Here is a 13208-nt window from a genome sequence, read left to right on the forward strand (position 1 = left end):
CAGGGTTTCTCTGTGGTTTTGGAGCCTGTCCTGGAACTAGCTCTTGTAGACCAGGCTGGTCTCTAACTCACAGAAATCCACCTGCCTCTGCCTCCCGAGTGCTGGGATTAAAGGCGTGTGCCACCATCGCCCAGCCTTCTGCTCCTCCCAGTTTTTCATTGCAAGCCAGACATGGTGATGTACACCAGTAATCCCAGGCTTGAGAAGTGGAATCATTGGGGCCAGGGGTTCAAGGCCAACCTGTGCAGTGTGAAACCCTGACTGAAAATGTCTGGAAGGATGTCTGTGAAATGCTTTCACTGTCTGTTTTGTCCTGTTTTTGTGTTATGAGACTGAGTCTCACTATGTTGACCTGGAGCTGTCTATGTAAACCAGGCTGGGCTTGTAGTGGTCCTCGGGCTCTGCCTCCCCAGTGCTCGGATCACAGTATATACCAAATGTCAACTGTAATTGTTGCTGAGAATTATAAATGTCTTCTGAGAGGGGTTTTCTGATTTGAGTATTTCCCAAATCCATCAGTGAAAAGATACTGTCTTTTAGTCTCTTGTAGCTGCAAAGGGAAATGTCCATAGTGTGGGGAGTGTCTTCTTTTGTCTGTGGCTAGGGAACAGCGGGCCCCAGCCAAGGTCCGGAGTGCCAATAGGGCAGATCCTACAAGGGAGGCCTCAGAGGGGAATTGGCCCAGTTTGGTTATCCAGGCATTACCAGAGAGACCAGCTGACAATGCTGGCTGCAGCAGGAGGCTCCTCCATCCTTTCTGTCCCTCGCCCTACGTTATTGCCCTCACAGGCACACTGGCATCTGAAATAACTTCTCTGCTAATGGCATGTTTGTTGAATTTGGCCCCGCAACAGAAGGCGGCCCTGGGAGACAGAACAGGAGCCCTGACTAACTAGTCCTTGAGCCCCCCTCCCCCCTCCATCATGGAAGGGCAGATGAGATCTTGGTTTATAAGAACATGGGGACTTTCTCAGCAGGACATTTGTCCCGAGGCTCACGTGGCAGTGGGAGCTGGAACTGACATCACAGAAGCCTGGAGAGCAGGCTTATGAGCCCAGAAGTGGGTGGAGCTTGACAACTGGGAGAACCTGGTCCTGTCCATGGTTCCAGTTATAGGTGCCTTGGATGGACCAGCTTTGCGGTCTGCATTCTCCAGCCCTTTGCCTCTCGTTTCTCTCTTCTGAGCCTGCTGCACTTGAGACGTGTTCATCCCATCCATTCTGCTAGTCCTGCAGTGACCAGGTATGCAAGACGCTCCGTCCATCTTCACAGCACATGGCCTGTCTCTGTGTGCTGTTCATCCTCCCTGGCACCCCTTCTCCGAGCTGTTGGACGGGCTTCTGTTGTCCACATCTCCTCTCCAGACATCCATCCTCTTGTTGGTTGATGATTACCATAGGAGGGCCCAGCCCGCTGTGGGTGACACCATCCCTAGGCAAATGGGCCTGGTCTGTATAAGGAAGCAAGCAGAGCATGAGCCAGGGAGGGATCATGCAGGAGCCAGCAAGCATCATGCATCCATGGTTTCTGCCCCAGGTTCCTGCTCTGATTTACCTTAATAGATTATGAGCTGGAGGTGTAAGATGAAATAAACCCTTCCTTCCTCAAGTTGCTTTAGCTCGGGGTTTTTTATCACAACACCAGAAATCAAACCAGAATAACCCTCAGTCCTAGGAGTCCTCCCTCAGCCTATTAGCTCCGCTTTCTAGAATCTGGCCACATCCCAGCACCTCCATGCTACCTGCTCTACCCAAACCACCACCGTCCCCAGCATGTCTGCGGTGGTGGGCTCTCTTGCTGAATGGTTCTACCTTTGCTCCTAAGTTTATTCTCCACAGTGCTTCCAGGGTGATCGTTGCTGAAATATGAACTGTTACATTACATCGTCTCTCTGTGTAAAGCCCTCTAGCTTGCCTCTAAGGCCCTGCAATCTCAGGACCGTCTCTGAACATTTGGTACTAGCTCAGGACCCCCAAGACCAAGTTCTCCGCACAAAGGAAATCTATTTGCCCCAGAGGGACAAATGGCAAAGGGAAGAGGACAAGGGAGAGAGGGAAGGGTATTTGTTGGAGGAGGAGAGCTGCCTCTGGATAGAGAGGAAACAGATGTGGCCCACAGGCAAATGGCAGTTTATAAAGGTAAAAGGGGAAACCCCCGGATGAGATGAGGTATTTAATTTTGATTGGACATGTTAATTAGGTGAGCCAATGGGGGCTTTTGATTGCCAGACTTCAATACTTTGACAGCTGGACCCTGGTAGTCGACCTCAAGAGAAATAAGTGGCCAAATAAGGGAACAGACCTTGGAGACGAGCTTTAGGAATGTAATCGAATGGTTTTTAGCAGGGCAGAGGGAATGGGGGGAAAGGGCAAGGCCTGCCAGAGCCATGTTTGCTATGCCGGGCTGGCCAGAGTCTCTTCGTTCTCCCTCCCTCCCCTTCCTCAGTGGCTTTCCTTGCCTCTTACTGCTCAGATCACAACTGACCTAGCTGGTCACCTCCAGACCTTTGCCTTTGTTGTTCCTGACCCTGGGAACCACATTTCCATTAACCCTTTGGGTTCATGGCCTCAGTTCTTCAGTTCCTTTTTTACAAGGTACCTTCTTAGATCTGCAACCATCCCTGGCTCTGTGTGTGTGTGTGTGTGTGTGTGTGTGTGTGTGTGTGTGTGTGTAGACCTTTCTTTCTTTGGCCTTTTTCTTTGTTTTGGTTCTCTTGCATCCTAACCTGCCCTTGAACTTACTACGTAGCCAAGTATGACCTTGAACTGTGAGTTCTCCTGCCCCTGTCTCCCAAGTGTGATGATCACAGGCACATGCCACCACACCTAGCTGGGGATCAAATCGATGGCTTTGTAGGTGCTAGGCAAGCACTCTGCCAACTGAGCTACACCCCAGCCCCGCTATTCAGAATTTTGAAACTTCTAAATGTTGTCTACCTTCTCCTTATTTTCTGGGTGTTTTTTTTTTTTTCTCCATAGCACTTTACTACCTGTGACTGCTGTGTTCTGTTTGGGTTTTTTTAATTCCGATTTTAGTATTTTCAAGAACACCACACACTCCCTAAGGGGAGGTACTTCTGTTTCCCTGGAACAGTGCCTAGCATGTTTAATAGGTGTTCAATAAGTAAATGATGAGATCGGGCACATTCGGGGTGATATGGCCATAGGGTGTTCAATATGTAGCTGATAAGTGGCTTCATTGGTGAATATAAATAGTGTGTGTGTGTGTGTGTGTGTGTGTGTGTGTGTGTGTGTGTGTGTTGCTTTTATTTACTGATCCTTGAAATGGAATGGCAGAGGGCTGGGGCTTCTCCCAGTTTACAAGCATTCAAGGCCAAGTGAGAAGGAAACCTCAGGAGAATGGCCTTGTGTGGAAGCCACGTCACTGTCTCAGCTTGTGTTCACTAGCCCACATCTCAGTGACTCTGGGAGAACTTGCTGCAGATGGGCCTGCATCATTCACCTTCCATCCCCGGTGCCCACTGCTCACTTCCCTTTGTTCCTCTTCTAGGTGCCAGCACTTATAGCCACTCAGGCGAAAGCAACATGGAGGTGAGAGCAGTCAGGCTGTGGCTAGCTTGGGATTTCCCATGTTAAAGGTTTTGGAAAGTGGCCCAGGAAGTCCCTGGGGACTGGTGCTGACTTCATGGACAGAGAGTGAACCCTGGGGTTAGGGGATAGTTCAGTAACGTCAGGGGTGATGTGAGGTCTTTGGCGCTCGAAGATTAGTCAGGTTTCTGGTGCTACAGCAGAACACCAGAGATTGGATAACCTGTCAGGGACAGCAGGAAGCCCAAGACCAGATGGCCCCATCCTGCATGGGTCTCATACAAGAAGAGAGGGAGGCAGCAGCCAGCAGGGCAGGGGTCACTGAGGACCCTTCCCTCCCAGTGATCCAGTCACTTGGGCTCTACAGAGCCAGTGATTTCAGAGTGACAGACCGTGTTCTAGACACAGCTTGGGAAAATGCCTGACTGTGAACCCACAAGACAGATTTTCTGCTCCACCACCCAAAGGCTTCCCTTTCCAGCTCTTTCCAGAGCTCCTACACAGTGCTCTGAAGTCAAGAAAGGCCTTGAACAGTTTAGTTCTAGACTAAGAATTCATTAAAATCACCCCATCCCTGCATGTGATTCCTGTGGTTTCCTGCTGAACCTCAGTCTAAATGACAAAATGAAAACATTCGGTGGCTAGTTGATGGAGGCAGCACGTCTCTATCACAGTGTACTGCTGATGTGGGGGACCACTAATGTGGGGGAACCTGTGGATATGGGGGACTACTGATGTGGGGGACCTGCTGGGGGGGCTGTTGATGTGGGGGACCGCTGAGGGGGGACTGTTGGTGGGAACTGTTGATGTGGGGAACCACTGATATGGGGGACCTACTGGGAGGGGACTGTTGATGTGGGGACTGCTGAGGGGGGGTGACTGCTGAGCAGCCAGGGGTACTGTTGAAAAGATTAGAGACAACTTTAAAACTGTCCCGCGTTGGACCAAGCAATTGACCTCACAGAACTAAGGAATAGTCATATCTAGGCAAAGGGGAATGTACAAAGTTGTCTGTGACTACATTGTTTGTAAAGGAAACATCAGGAAGCCTCGGGAAACATCAAAAAGAAATTACTCTGGAGCCTTTTAGATTGCTTAGTAAGGGTGCTTGCCACCAAGCCTGAAGACCTGAGTTTGATTCCCCAAGACCCACACAGTGGAAGGAGAGAACCCCCACTCCACAAATTGTCTTCTGACCGCCCACACTCAGGTGACACACGTGTGTCCCTCCCCATTTAAGGACACACCAAATAATAAGAAAATAAATGTAATCCTAGAACAGAAAAGGAAGTATTCAGAATTCGCACATCTGTTCAAGGGTGTGTCGAGCTCAGAATGACATCTGCACATGTTAATTCGACAGGCATGTCTGTCGTTTTGGTTTGTTGTCTGTGTTTTGAGACAGAGTCTCACAGTGTTACCATGGCTGGCCTGGAACTCATTATGTAGACCAAGCTAGCTTGGTCCCAGAGCTCTGCTGCCTCTGCCTCCCGATGCTGTGATTAAAGGCGTGTGCCATGGTTTCTAGCTGGCTGTTTGTGTTTAAGACAGGTTGTCATGTAGCCCAGGCTAGCTTTGGGCTCCTTGTGTAGTCAGTAAGCTCCAACCTTCCTGCCTGTCTCTCAGGTGCTGGAATCATGGTTGTAAACCACTATACCTGGCAGTATATTTGGATATATTGGTTGTGAACAAAAGAAAATAGAAAAACTTTATGTCACATAGACGGTACCCTGAATCCTGGAAAGTTGAAGATGACCAGTCTCTTAGCCAGCCTGGGGACAGGACAACGTGACCTGCCTCAGCCTGTCTCCCACACCTGGTGAAAGGAATACGTCTCAGGCTTCAGCACAGACTCACGTGCTGAGCGCTCAGCAAGTGTCTACCCAGAACACATGGACCTGGAGGACTCTTCCAGAAGCCTTACTGTTCTGTTTTGTTTAGGGGTAAGGCTAAGAGAATCATGAGTCATTTCAATATTTCCTTGTTTTCTACAAAGCATACTTCTGCAGTGATGGCATACATTTTTTTAAATGTATGTGGGTTGTTTGTTTGTTTGGTTTTTACCGTATGTATTTTTAGTGCAGCCACTGAAGAGGGAGGAGAGGTGGCAAGATAGCTCTGTGGGTAAAGGTGCCTACTATCTGATGATGCAAGCCTAGAAACCCGAGTTCAATCCCCTGGACCCACAGAAAGGTGGGAACAGAGAACCAGCTCTGGTTCTCCGACCTCCACGCGTGATACCTTCATCATTCATTTACTCAACAGTAAATCAAAATTTAAAAACTTTTTTTTTTTGAGCTGTAGAGCATTTGACTTGGGCAGGCAAGCCAGCTGAATAGTCCCCTGCGTAAAGCTTTAGACTCTGAGCTCCAGGCAGGGAGGAGAAGCGCTGGAAATAAGGAAAAGACACACCCTGGGGACCCGCTCCAGGGCCAGCTAGCCTGTTCCTCTCCACACCCCACCGCTGGCTCCTGAGAAGAGCTGCTGACCTCAGGCTAGCCTGTCACAGCTTCAGATGGTTAACTGTCTGCCTTCTGCAACTGCTGAGACCGCACAGCTCTGGTCCTTCAGAGAGAAGTCACGTGGCTCCAAGTCCTGGCTTCTTGCCCATCTTTAGCACCATTTTGCCCACATCCAGATCAGGAAAGGCAGGAGTCTTAAGGAATCCCTAAGTCATTCTGTAGGAGTAACCACCTCTCAGCTAGACAGTGGTGGCGCACGCCTTTAATACCAGCACTTGAGAGGCAGAGGCAGGTGGATCTGTGTGAATTCGAGACCAATCTGGTCTACAGAGCAAGTTCCCGGACAGTCAGGGATGAATGGACAGATGGTCTATGGTGTGCCTCTGGCCAGAGACAACGCATGACATGGCCTATCTGGCACAGTGGACTGGCGGTGCCACTTTTGCCTGGTAGCTCACTATGAGTGCTCTGCCCAGAAATGAAAGTCATATGACTAGCCTTGGAAGGGTTAGGCTTAGGGTCACGCAAGTCTCACTTCTTCTGCTCTAGTCACAAGTCTGCCTGAATTCAGGGAAGAAAACAGACTCATCTTTCAGTGGGTGAAGCGTCAATCATGAACCCTGAGCCATTCAGGTCAGGTGGTGATTAGGAAGTTGAGTGAGTGTGTGTGTGTGTGTATGTGTGTCTGTGTGTGTCTGTGTGTGTGTCCGTGTCCTGTTTATCGCAAGCATGCATGAGCATGTGTACATCCGTGCATTAAGAATCATTCTCAATCACTCTTCCACAATCCTCACTGATCTGGAATTCCTCAATCTCGCCCAGAGCTCGCTGATGTGGTTTTGGCGATCCAGACTCCGGTCCTCACATTCGCATGGCAAGGGCTTTCCTCACTGGACCACCCGCCCAGCCCAGAAGTCGAGTCTTACTCTGGTGTGTTCAGTGCAGCCTGAGCCTTCCACCCAAGTTCACCCCTGTGTTCTCCTGCCCTCCTGCACCCTTTCTCTGTCCTGCCACCTGGGCAGGGTACCGTCTACGAGCCCCAGCTCCTCTGAAGCTCCAGGGGCACAGAGGCTTCGCATCCACAGATGCACCCCTCTGCTCCCCTCTCGGTAGCCATCACTCCCCATCTTTCCTCCTTCCAGGATTTGTTCACATTTCCTCCACTGTTCTCTGTATTTTGAGCGTTTTAGACCATTTGATTTTTTTGAGGGAGGATCTCCTTTGGAATAGTGTTTCTCTGGGTAGCCCTGGCTGTCCCAGAACTCACTCTGTATACCTGGCTGGCCTCAAACTCAGAGAACTGCCTGCCTCTGCCAAGATTAAAGGCATCTGTCACCACCGCCCAGCCCATTTTCTTTCTTGACTGGCATTTTTGCGCCCTTTAGGAGAGAAGGAGTTCATCTGTGTGAATAACCCAGCGTGTTAACTGGAAGCCTTGCCACATCAGCTTAGATGCATTTAGACTGTGTGCCATGCTCCCAGCCCCTTGGTACAGAGGCCACATTGAGCCTTTTGTTGAGAATTCAGCTATTTCTATGAATATACGCACTTACCTTTGAAGTACTAAGCTAAATAGAGGTGGGTATAAGTTCATGATAGGGACCCCAACCCTGGGCTAGAATCCCTTGTTATTGTGTATGAGTGAGTACGTGTGTGTATGGACACTCATGCTGTGGTACATGTGTGTATGGACACTCATGCCGTGGTACATGTGTGTATGGACACTCATGCCGTGGTACATGTGTAGAAACTGTGTCTCCACACAGCCGGGTGGAAGACTTCGGCTTTCCTGTTTCCCACCGCGTTTGCCCATTGAAGACCTCAGCTGAGTACAGAGCTGGCGTGGGGGGCTTTGTCCCCCAGCTCCTACCCTTACTAGCTCAGGCTTGCCAGTGTTCCTCCTGGCAGCACTCAACTGCAGTTCCAGGAGAATGGAAGGTTCCGGGCCACAGCTTCCTACTGTGTTGCAGGCCATTCACCTTCCCTTTGGATTGCTCTCCGCCCTGCCTGCCCTCCCCTCATTATAAACAGGCCCTTCCTTAAACTCTCCTGTCCCTTTGGGTGGAGGGAAGGGGCGTGTCTGCTTCCTGCTGAGACTCCGGCCTATACAAAACATTTTCTGATTTGCATCTAACAAAAGAATCAACAGTTCTGCAGCTGAGCCTTGCTGAGCTCCTCAGAGGAGCCCTACCTAGCAGGCTTTAAACACTTCCAGGCCACACAGCGCCCACCCGGCTAGCGGCTAGCGGTTACTGCTCTTCACATTCACATCCTAGCCTTTTTTTTTTTTTTAGTTGTTTTCGAGGACAGGGTTTCTCTGTTTCTCTGTAGCTTTAGAGCCTGTCCTGGAACTCACTCTGTAGAGCAGGCTGGCCTCGAACTCCCAGAGATCCTCCTGCTTCTGCCTCCCAAGTGCTGGGATTAAAGGCAGTCGCCACCATACCCGGCCACATCCTAGCTTTTAACTGTACTCGGGACAATGGAGGGGACCTGGTTAGTGACTTGTCACTGGAGAATCTGAAGAAGAAAATAAGCAGGTAAATGAAGAGAAACCAGGAGAGAGACTGAAAGGTGACTTTCAGAATCTATGTGGCAGGTTGGAAAATACCAGTAGTGCTGGGGTTGGGGGAGAGGGAAGGTTGGGGTGTGTGACTTCCTGGAGAGCAGATCCTTGCTAGGTTTACACGGTGAAGTTGGATGTCTTAGGGGACATCCAGGCAGTGTCCAGTGGGATTCCCCCAGGCTTCCTGTAAGAAGTCCCTCAGGTGGACCCACCCAGCCTGTGTGATGCTGGATCAATTCTACTCTGCAGAGAGTCATGTCTGTCACTGGCAGAAGAACATGCTAGAGGCCAGGGAGGCGTGTGGCTGGCCCACTGTCACAGGTGGTGAGTTGGACTGCCATCTCTCCACACGGACACTCCCTGGATTCTCTCACCACCTTGTCATGGCCTCCAGTTAGCCCTTACTGTCTTTAATTTGCATAACTCTGAGTCACACATCTCTAGTGAAAGAAAACCAATAAAATATAACCAAGAACTGTTTGCCACTCAGTCCCTAAAAGCACAAAAAGGAAACATCATAGATGGTGATTTTTAATTATTTTATTATATTTTTAGCTGGGGTGTGCTCCCATGCCATGCAGTGCCTTTAGGGATCAGAGGACAGCCTGGGGGAGTGAGCTCTCTCCTCCTACCATGGAGGTCCCTGGAATCAAGCCTGATGACTTGGTGACAAGAGCTTTGCCACAGAACTGTCTCTGCAGCCCTCATAGGGGCCTCTTAGAGCGGACACGGTACCAGGCTATGTATCCATGTTGCTTTCTGATACAGGCGTGTGCTAGTGGCTGTGGCTTTGGGATGGATGACCCATGCTTGTGAGAACACACTGACCACTGTCACTATGGGCTTTGCAACCTATTAGTATGCTTTTAAAGGCATGTGTGTGTGTGTTCTTGACCACTGAACCCCAGTTACATTTCACAAGATATAAAGCAGACAGAGCTCAAGTATAACAAGTTTTCAAAGTCTACTGAAGTCTGCCTTTGGTGGTAGCTGCTACAGAGGTGGGTTTAATCCCCAGATGTCAAAACAAGAAACAACGGTATATGGAAGGGTGCCCTGCTCTGTCAAAAGAGAGAAGCTGGAGATGCTGTTTGATCAATTAGGCTCCCACCTCACCTGGACAAAGGACGCGCTCTCTAGGTCAGGTCGGGAAGCTGGGATTGCTGAGATGGTCCAGCGGAAGGCGCAGGCTGCCAACTCCCCTGGCCTGAGCTGCATCCCTGGGATCCACATGGCAGGAGGAGAGAACCAATCCCCAGAAGTTATCCTCTGATTGCCAACCACACGCATGCCACAAAGTATACACACATGCACACACAAATAATAATAAATGTAATTTGAAAATTTAAAAACGAGACCATTAAAAACGATCAGTGAAGTTAAAGATTTACTAGATGTCGAGCTAAAAACGAAGTAAATGTATTTATTGTTAATTTAGTTTAAATAGGTCAATGTAAAAATAAATAATTAGGTCAATGAATATGGGCACCAGTGTTTGTAATAAAACACCTCAGAACTACAAGAAAGGAGAAGAGGAACAAAACAGGAAGGGTAGTGGCACACTGGTCAGCAAGAGTGGCCACTGTGGTATCACAGACAGGGGACGAGACAGATGGTACACGGGTGAGTGAGATTCCAGCCAGGGACACTGAAGGCAGGGCTCAGGCCCTCTGGGCCACCCCCACAGAGCTCCAGACCTTTACCCCTCCTAAGCAGAGGAAAAGGCGTGGGCTATCATTCCCATCTCACTAGGAGGGGACCAGAACTAGGGAAGAGGGTTGGTACAGCCTAGTGGAACGCTCCAGTCCGCCACTCCTGCCAGAGCCACACTTCTCTCACCTCCAGGAAGGAGCATTTCAACCCTTGAGTGACATAGCTTCTATCAGATTAATTTATTCTCTCGCATCCCACGCCACTCTGAGTCCTTTGGTCAAGTGCATCCATCCGAGGAACACTCCCCACTCCCAGCAGCCCTGTCTAGCAGAAGCCAGGAAGCCTCGGGCCCCTTCCAGTTCACCATGTGAACTCAACCCTGCAAGGCAGTTCAGAGGCACTGCTCCAAGATCCAGCTGTTAGTTCAGCCCACTCACTGTGGATGGCAGAGCCAGCCCAAGGCTTGGATCCCTAGCCCTGCCTGTCTGCATAGGCCCCTCGCACAGCAGGAGCTTCATGGTCCCTGTTTCTAGAGGGGCAGATGGGGCCCAGGTAGGCAAAATACCAGTGTGCGAGCCTGTGTCCTGCCTCTTCTTGTCAGGGCTGCCTGTAGTTTGACCAGAGTATACTGGAAGTCAGCTATCTCCAGGGAGATTGCCACCAACCTCACGGAATTTCCAGGAAGTTCTCAGTTACACTCTTAAAACTAAGCCCAGTGTGGTCCTCAACAAAATGTTGCAAATTCCTAATCTGGACACAGAGGCCAAGAGGCGTGGCCTGGAAGTCAGAGCTGGCTGTTACCCATAAACACAGACACCCTGCGTCAGCCTTCCTCTTCCTCTGCTAGAACTGTCAGAGCCTCCGCAGGGCTCCTGCCCTGGGAAGCCCAGCTGCCGCCTCTCTGGGTGACTTAATAATAGCTGCTCACAGTGAGGGATCCGTTTCCCTGGGCAGAGTGGGTGGGACCTCCCATGCTCCCATGACACGCCATTTCACCTGATGCAACTGCTTTCAGCACGGAAGAAACACATTGCAACAGCATGCTGCAACACTTCTTCCGCCTGTATGGGGAAACCTCACATGAGCAAAGATGGCATCTCCACCTCACTGATACACTGCACTCTGCTGGAGGTGTCTCTCATCAGGACCACTTTGTCGGGGCCAATGGCATGGCTCAGCAGATGAAGGCGCTTGGTGGCTAAGCCTGACTACCTGAGTTCAGTCCCTAGGACCTACATGGTGGAAGGGGAAAACCATTCCCTCAAATTATTATAACTTCCACATATGTGCCCCAGCATGCATTCCCCTTGCAAAACTAAATGTAAAACAAAGGAATTTCTGTTATTTATGTGTCTGTGTGTGTTTACATGTGCCATGTGTGTGCAGGTGCCCATGGAATGTAAAAGTGCCTCGGCCCCCCGGAACTGGAGTGGCAAACAGTTACAAGCAGTCAAACCTGGACCCTCTGCAAGAGCAAGAAGTCCTCTTACCTGCTGAGCCATCTCTCCAGCTCCAGCTTGAGACATCTCAGTGGATCTGCTTTTCCAGTGCATTTGAAACTCCTGGTGCCTGCATCTCCCCTGAACCCCAAAGATCCCAAAGAATTTGTTATAAATTAAAATAAATGAAAATTTTTTTTATTAAAGGATTACATAAACGAAATAAAGCACAAAGCATCAATGTAAATGGATCACATTTCCTCAAGTGAGCTTAGCCTAAGTAACCAGCATTGAGCTGAAGGGCATCACTCGTATCCCTTGTTACCCGTCCTAAGTCTGCAGGGAAACAGCAGGCACGTCTGCTGGGTCACAGCTGGATACAGTGGGCGTGGTAATAATCACAGCTGGCTACGGCAGCTCCTCTCACCCCAACCCCAGCACTTGGGAGCAAGGAGACGGAAGATCAGAAGTACAAGGTCATTGTAAGGTTAGTGTTAACTGTCCAGGATCTAGAAGATCTAGAATAAACCCTCCAGGAATGGGCATGCCTGTAAGGAATTATCTAGATGGGGTTCACTGAGGTGGAAAGACACCCCCCCAAAGGAAGGTGGTACCTGAACTACAAGAAAAGGAGGACACCATCAGAGCACAGCTGTTACCGCTCTCCCTGACTGTTGATGACCTCTGACCTCCCGTTCCCACCACCTGAAGACACAACTTTCCTGCCGTGATAGACAGACTGTACCCTAGAACCAGGCAAAGTTTCTCTGGGTAGCCCTGGCTGTCCTAGAACTCACTCTGTAGATCAGGCTGACCTCGAACTCACAGAGTTCTGCCTCCCTAGTGGTGGGATTAAAGGCATGTGTCAGTTCTGCCTGGCTTTTCAGGATGTTTTTTTTTTTTTTTTAACAGGAAACAGTAGTTAGGCTACATTAGATCTACCTTGAAAAAAACATAGTAGATAAGTCACTGACTCAAACAATATCTGTCCTTTGTCTCTGGCTCCTTCTGCTCAGCGACAAGTCTGGGAGATGGTTGTTGCCTGTAATCGCTGTGGTTTGTTCATTCAAGGAGACAGGGTCTCCTTGTGCAGCCCCGGTCGGCCAGGAGCTCACTGTGTAGACCAAACTGGATTTGCACTCACAGAGATCTATCTGCCTCTGCCTCCCGAGTGCTGGGATTCGAAAGGCGTGTGCCGCCACACCTGGCTGTCCAATCTTAAACCACGAGTTGCACGGAGGGGCTCTCCCTCCCTTCATGTGATCCTCCTACAACTGGGAGGTGTTGCCGAGTGAACGTTCTGATGTGGCCTTCAGGAGCACAGGTTTCTCGTGGGCAGATGCTTGACGGTGGGATCGCCGTCCCTCCAGCTGTGAGTGCGGAGAGTTCGGCACATCTTGGCCAGCAGTTGTTATTTTCTAATTTTTTTTTTCACGTTTCCTGGTCCAGTGGGTATGCAGCGGTATCATATTCACAGTGTGGTTTTAATTTGCATTTCCCCGGTGACTGATGTAGCTGAATACCTTTTTATATGCTTAGTAGC

At 49.9% G+C, this 13208-nt stretch overlaps 1 long non-coding RNA gene across 1 annotated transcript in view; it reads left to right on the forward strand.

Annotated features, from left to right (window-relative positions):
- Positions 1-11912, forward strand: part of LOC101987399 — a 48653-nt gene extending 36741 nt beyond the window's left edge. Inside the window, exon 3 of the long non-coding RNA XR_001228965.2 lies at positions 11613-11912. This is a non-coding gene — a long non-coding RNA (uncharacterized LOC101987399). The remainder of the gene's footprint in view (positions 1-11612) is intronic.
- Positions 11913-13208: the final 1296 nt, after the last annotated feature.

This window comes from Microtus ochrogaster, chromosome 7 (assembly GCF_000317375.1).
Source record: "Microtus ochrogaster isolate Prairie Vole_2 chromosome 7, MicOch1.0, whole genome shotgun sequence".
NCBI lineage: Eukaryota > Metazoa > Chordata > Mammalia > Rodentia > Cricetidae > Microtus > Microtus ochrogaster.